We start from the raw sequence: 7619 nt of genomic DNA, 5'->3' as shown, positions 1-7619 counted from the left end.
GAGTCAACCGCAAGGCCATGCATGCCCCAGGTGTGAAGGTGAGTGAAATCTCATTGTGTCAGAGGGCAATGACCAAGGAAAGATAACCTGGCACCAATAACAACTTCTGTTTTTCACATGTGTCCTCAGGTACAATGGACCTTATTGCTGAATGGAATAAGGCTTTTCATCTTACTTACTGAGAAAAAGTATAAACTTGCAAGCCTCACTCATTGATTGGCTCTGTCATTGGAGAATTAAGTTTATTGCATATTAAAAATAGAAAATCAATTTCAGTATTATATTTGTTTCTGAATGTTAATTGGCAGTTTTAAATTTTATTAAAACTAAGGCTGGGTGTAATGGTGCCTATATAAATAGGTGGTGCCTATTTAATACCAGCTTATAATACTAGCAGCTCTGGAGGCTGAGACAGGAGGATCGAGAGTTCAAAGCCAGCCTCAGCAACTTAGTAAAGCAACTCAGTGAGACCCTGCCTCTAAATAAAATACAAAATAGGGCTGGGGATATGGCTCAGTGTTTAAATGCCCCTGAGTTCAATCCCAGGTACCAAAACAAAACAAAAACTAAGTTAAAATTAACTTAACATTTTATAGAGTAATTTTTAAGTTATAAAACTCATTGCCAATGAATGATGAAGTTAAGAGACTTGTCCTGGTATGAGCTTGGCCATTTAGCTTTCCTCTATTTAATATGCAAAGAAACTGAGGCACAATGAAAAATCTTAGATGTCTGCAAAATTTTAGGGCTGCCAAAGACAAAGGAATGTACAAATTGATAGCCTTTGATGTCTGGCTGTTCAACTAAATGAACTTGAGAATCTAAATCATATTAATATGTACTGAATGCTACTCTTATAAGCCAAACAAAATTTTATATTTTGACTTATTCTCCTCCATTTGGAAATTCGGCCATGCCCCCAAATAATCGAATAGTACTAAAAATGTTTTTGTATCATCTCCTTAAGCTCTCAGCCATGCTAAGAGCTAATATGATGGATTATTTTTTCGTTTTCATAATTGGTTGTTTAGGAAAGGAGACTGTGGTTCTTTAACATTTTTTTGTTTTAGATATTGATGGATCTTTATTTTATTTATTTATATGTGGTGCTGAGAATTGAACCAGTGCCTCACACATGCTAGGCAAGCGCTCTACAACGGAGCCACAACCCCACATCCCCTGAGACTGCAGTTCTTATTGTTTATTAATATAATCATATAACTGATGGACTACCTGGGGCTAAATACAGATGCTTAGTAACTTCTTTGCTTTTCATTTTTTGACTCGGCTACTTACAATGACAAATCTAGCATTAAAACTATACAGAATAGCTGATAACATTTTGAAGTGGTTCATTAGAACCATGACCAAAGGAACTGTTATTTGGTGCATCATTTTGTGTAAAGTACTATAAAGTAAAATTTTAAAGTAACATTTTAAAATTTGCAGACTTGCCAAGGTACTTATAAATTATAAAATACAAGTTTATGTTTTTCTGAAATGATTCTTTATATTTTTATTTTTGACAATTAGTTTTTCTACAAAACCACCTTTTTTTCTCCTTCAAATTAAAATGAATTTAAAACTCAGGTAGCACAGTGGACAATATTTTATAGACTCATCAACATAGAGCACTCGAGCAAGTGAAAAATGGGAAATTGCAAGTTTTTACCAAGTAATGTTAAGACAAATTTATTTATTTACAAGTTGTGTTTTCTTTTTTAAGTTTGTTTTAGATATAGCTACAAATATTATTTAATACTGATTTTTAAATTTCACTAATAAAGTCGTGTTGTGAGCCATGTGCTACAAAATAAGGGATTTTGTTTGTTTGACTCGACTTTAAGTCTGCATCAGATCCGTCTAGTTAGGTCAGTTATACTTCTGAGCTACCTGTTAGGTGAAATCACTCAGGAACCAATGGTCTAGGTTACCTTAAAATTTTTAAAGAAATATATATAGTATATAAACAATACATTAATTTAAGCCTCTTGCTAAAATTTTGTTTAAATTAAAAAAATAAAAACCTCTCCCTTTATTTCACCCTCCCCGATACTCCTCTCCAAAGATGAACCCTGTCAGAAATCCATGTCCTGTTCTGTGCTCATTTTTGTTTTTCACATAATAGTAGGAAACTCTTTCCATGTCACTATTTATATATTTTCATCACTTTTTTTTTTTTTTTTGGCTGGGGTCTCACTATGTTCCCCAATCTGGTTTTGAACTCATGGGCTCATGTGATCTTTCTGTGTCAGCCTTCTGAGTAGCTGAGACCACAGGCACGTACCACACCCTTTTGAAATGCTTTGAAGGATTCTAAAGTACACTGATGGGTAGTTTTGCAGCTACAATTAGTGCACAGTGAATGTCCTTTGTGTATACTTGTGAGAATATAGACTAGACAGCAGATATAAAGAATAGATGTGGTTAGGGCCACGTTTACTTTGTAGGGTACTCCTGAAGTACCTTCCAAATGTCTGAATCATTGTAAGCTCCCAGATACAGGGGATAGTGCCTTCCCCTCTAGATACTCAGAAAAGATAAATATTATCAAACCTGATGAAGAAATGATATCAATAAATATATTTGTAAGAGCAAGAGAGTACAATTGCTCTATACCCATTGCTAGATTTATTCTCATGGAATCTCTGGAGCCTTCTGCAAAGACATTACTGGGAAGATGGGACTGAGAACTCTAATTTGGCAAAGGGTCCATTACAAGTACTAATGCACAGGGCAACTGAAGGAGAAGAAACTACAAAGGTGAATCCTCCACATCTGGAAAATCAGAAAGAGTAGCAAAAAAGGATTACGAGCAGGGCACAGTAATGTACCCCTGTATTGTAGAAAGATTCAAAGTTTGAGGTCACCCTGGGAAACTTAGCAAGACCCCATTTCAAAACAGAAAAGTCTGGGGAAGTGACTCATTAGTAGAGTGCACCTGGGTTCAATCCCCATTGCCACCAAAAAGAAAAAAAAAAGGGATTGTGACTCCCATATTAACCGGAAAAATCTCGTGGCAGTTGTTCTATGGTCCAAACCACTAGAGTCCATCTAAGCTGGAATCAGTTGCCTGCAACTATGACGCTTCACACTGAATTCAGCAAGTTCAACACTTGAGTGAAAACCTGCAGAGTGCCAAGTGCTGCACCGGGTTGGTTTAGACACAACCTCTTCCCTCAAGGATCTTTCAGCCCAAGTGGAGCTAGGAGAGTAAATCACCCAGGAGTTTGTGGAGGATAAACACAGAAATGAGAAACTTCCTTTAAGGAAGGTTGAAAAAGAATGTAGTCTGAAAGAACAAGTAGGGTTTGATAAAGAGGGGACAGATGACGTGACAGTGCATATGAAGCGTGGAAACATGAAACAGTAAGATCAGTGCAGGGGCCTACAGTGACTCAAGGCTCGAGATCAGCAGATGTATCCAGAGATCTGTAATTAGCATTTTGTGAGTCATTTTGGAAATAATCTTACTTAATATTCACCCCCCCTCTCCCAGTTGCTGAGTCACTGAATTCCAGAAGTCTTTGGGGACAACTTACTCCAGCATAGGAGTAAGAAAAGGATTCTCCTCTGTCCTTTTATAACACCTTCTCTCATGTTACCAGAGACAAAACCACTGAAGGGACCCAGTGGTCTTATTCATAAGGGCAAGACGGTTCTGTCAATGATTCTTCCAGTGATGTTCTGATTTGAATGCTCTCCTGACAGTATCAAGGGAGGACTTTTATGATGATTATAGGGTTATCGTGAGTACAAACTGGTCAGACATCCTTTCGTAATTCTGCAATTCAATGAAAAGATTAACTCCACAAATTCTCATTTATTCATTCTGAAGTGGCACCCCCCTTCTCCACAGAAAAGTCTTAACTGGGCTTCTCCAGAAATCTTCACCATGACTGATTTTAGGACTGTCAACAAGAGAGTCTACAAAAGAGTTCAATGTGGATAAACTTTCCCATTTTCATGTTGCCCTGTTTTACTTGGTCACTGGCCAGGAAGAAATCAACACTCCAGGAGCTGGAAACCCCCTTACTATTTTCACAAACATGTATCCAGTATAGTAGTTTGTAGAAATGTGTAAACAAGGCCTCTGGCCTTGAGCTGGGCTTCACAGAGATGCCTACATTTCTAAGATGAGAGAAGTTACCAATTTGGCTTGGTGAAACAGCTGGCAGTGGGAGAAAAGAAAGGGCAGAAGAAGTCCCTCTAAGCTGCAATCAGTTGCCTGCAACTATGACGCTTCACACTGAAGGGTTAACCTGCCCAAACAGTGAAAGAAAAAGCTGCTTTTATGTGAACTTCAGCAGACTGTGAACTTCTGAGCCCCTCCCCTTACATGCTGGGTGTAAAGTCCTGAAACGACCTGACCTGAACTCGGGGTTTGGGGGATTGATTGATTACAGCAAAACCTCTGCCCTTTGAACCTGGCTGCAGCCAAATAAAACTGTTTCCTATTATCTTCGGTGCCCTGCCTTGTCTGTCCCTACAACAATTCAACAAAATATATACTGGCAACAAAATGTCATCACTGTCATCACTACATATGCTCCCAGGCAAAATGAACAAGCAAAAACCCGGGTTCACCCCTCCACCTGATAATAGGAAAACTAGACAAAATATATGAAAGATTTTCGAGACATTGGATATGAGACGTCTGGAAGATGGAAAGGTGAGCAGACTATTGACCCAGATTACTGCCTGCAGAATTTGCATGCTTTTGAGCAGAAGGGAACATCAAGCATGTCATATCCCTGAGTTGAAGAGATGGAGCTTGGAGTCTGAGTAGCAAAAATCACAGAGCAGAGTATTAGAGAGGAGAGAACTTCACAGAGAGAGAACTGTGATCTTCAGAGGACTCCTCAATCCTATTACTGATTAGTTTGTGCATCCAAGAGAATTGCCTAAACCTGGGGAAGGAACTACTCATAAAATTAGAGGAAGCAATCTTTCTTTTAACTAATAAGGATTTGGGAACAGTTCCTCTTTCTGCCAGCCTGAGTGGAAAACTTCACATTTCATAGAAGCATTAGGTAGAGAACTAAAAAAAAATTTAGTCTTGATAATGGGGAAATTATTAGATATAGGCTACACTGCTCTGCTCCTGCATAACAAAATATAAAAATAAGACCTGAAAGGATCAGTGTATTTCCAAATAATTTAGATACAAAAACAAAAGTATATTTATAGGAATTTTAAAAATATCCAGTATCCAATTACACAATGTCTAGCATCCAATAAAAAAAAAATGATCAGCCATGTATATCAGAAAAACTGAAAGGATTTCTTCTAAAATCAGGAATAAGACAAGGTCATCCACCACTCCTATTCGATACAGTACTTTCACAGAAATTTTTAGACAGGTAAATTAGGCAAGAGAAGGAAATAAAAGGGATATAAATAAGGAAGAAGAGACTGTTTGCAGATAATCTAGTGATTAGAAGATCCAAAACCCTTCACTAGAAGACTTCTAGAACTGATAAAATTCAGCAAAATAGTAGGATACAAAGTCAGCAAAAATCAATAACTTCTCTATATACTAATATACTCACTGAAAAGTAAATCAGTAAAACAATTCCATTCATAATAGCCTCAAAAATAAATAAATAGCTAGGCTCCGTAGTGCATAATTGTCATTCCACCAACCCAGGAGCGTGAGGCAGGAGAATCACAAATTCAAGGCCAATCTCAGCAACTTAAACCCTGTCTCAATATAATAATATAAATTTTTAAAAGGATTGGGGCTGTAGCTCAGTGGCAGAGCACCCCCTGGATTAATTCTCCAGTACAAATGAATGAATGGAATGACCTAGGAATAAATCTAACCGAGGAGGTAAAAGACCTCTATATTAAAGATTACAAAACAGTACAAAAGGACACTGGAAAAGACGCTGGAAGACAGAAAGACCTCACATATTCTTGGATGAGAAGAATTAATATCATTAAAATTTCAGGTGGCACATGCCTATCATCCCAGCAACTCAGGAGGCTAAGGCAGAAGGATCACAAGTTTGACGCCAGCCTCAGCAACTAAGTGAGACGCTGCTTCAAAATCAAAAAGTGAAAAGGGCTGGGATGTAGCTCAGTGTGCTTGGCCTTGGTTCCAATTGCTAGCACTACAAAAATAAAATAAAATAAATTAAAAAAATAAATAAATAAATCAACTAGATCATTGTCTCAGGCAAGGGCTGCTAGAATTGGTAGATCCCAAAAGTTTGAAGATAGTCTATAGCTATTTGAAACAGGAAAGAATTCTCTTGTCTCTATTTATAGAGGCTGTTAAAATCATTTTTGTGTTCCTAGAAAAGTATTGGTTTTCCCCTGAAGAGCCAGCACTGGTTTACTAATAAAGCCTCAATTAAGTGTTCCTTGGTTGTAGGTGAATTGCAAGGTATTCTATTTGTAGTTTTGGTTTCTTTCCTTACATTTTTGTCTTAGAATACTGGGTAAAATCTATAGTACAATATGAATTAGAAGTTATAATTATGATTACGATCATGAACTTCTTTCTCTTCATTCTAAAAGGGATATAGCCAGGTGCGGTGGTTCACATCTGTAATACCAGTGGCTTGGGAAGCTGAGACAGGAGGATCGAGAGTTCAAAATCAGCCTCAGAGATTTAGTGAGGCCCTAAGCAACTCAGTAAGACCCTGTCTCTAAATAAAGTACAAAAAAGGGCTGCTGCTGTGGCTCAGGGATTGAGTGCCCCAGGGTTCAATCCCTGGTACCAAAAAAAAAAAAAAAAAAAAAAAAAAAAAAAGGATATACCTCATTATTCATCATTACAAATGTTGGTAGCAAGTTTCAAAAGAAATCATTTCTCAAATTAAGAATTCCCCTTTAGTTCTTTTAGCTTTTTTAATTGACATGATCATATGTTTTTTCTCTTTCAATGTGTAAATGTATCTCATTAATAGATGATTCTAATACTAACCCATCTCCAAATAGGATAAATCTAAACACACTGGCGAATTCATTTTGCTAATGAATAAACTTGACCCAGTACAAATGAATGAATGGAATGACCTATGAATAAATCTAACCGAGGAGGAAAAGACCTCTATAATAAAAATTACAAAACAGTACCAAAGGACATTTCTTTTTTCATATCGCTCTTATCTAGCTTTGACAAGGCTTTATAAGCATGATCGATCTAAAAGCACTCATCCTTTTTCATTCACTTTGAATTATCTCCAATACCTCTCTTATTTATTTATTCGTTTATTTATTGGTATCTGGATTAAGCCCAGGGACACTTTAACCACTGAGCCACATCCCAGTCGTTTTTACTTTTTATTCTGAGACAGGGTTCTCACTATCTTGCTTGGAGTGTAAATTGTTGAGGCTGGCTTTGAACGTGCGATCCTGCCTCAGCCTCCAGAGCTGCTGGGATTACAGTCATGTACCACCAGGCCCCGATTACTATTATTATTATGTTATTTTATTATACGAGGGATTGAACCCAGGGGTGCTTAACCACCGAGCCACATTCCCAGCCCCTCCTTTTTTAAAGATGTATACAATATCTTTCTTTTTATGTGGTGCTGAGGATCAAACCAGTGCTTCACAAGTGTGAGGCAAGCACTCTATTGCTGAGCTACAGCCCAAGCCCCTCCCAG

This window comes from Spermophilus citellus, assembly GCF_964194105.1.
Source record: "Spermophilus citellus genome assembly, chromosome: 16".
NCBI lineage: Eukaryota > Metazoa > Chordata > Mammalia > Rodentia > Sciuridae > Spermophilus > Spermophilus citellus.
Note: the sequence above shows the minus strand (reverse complement) of the source record.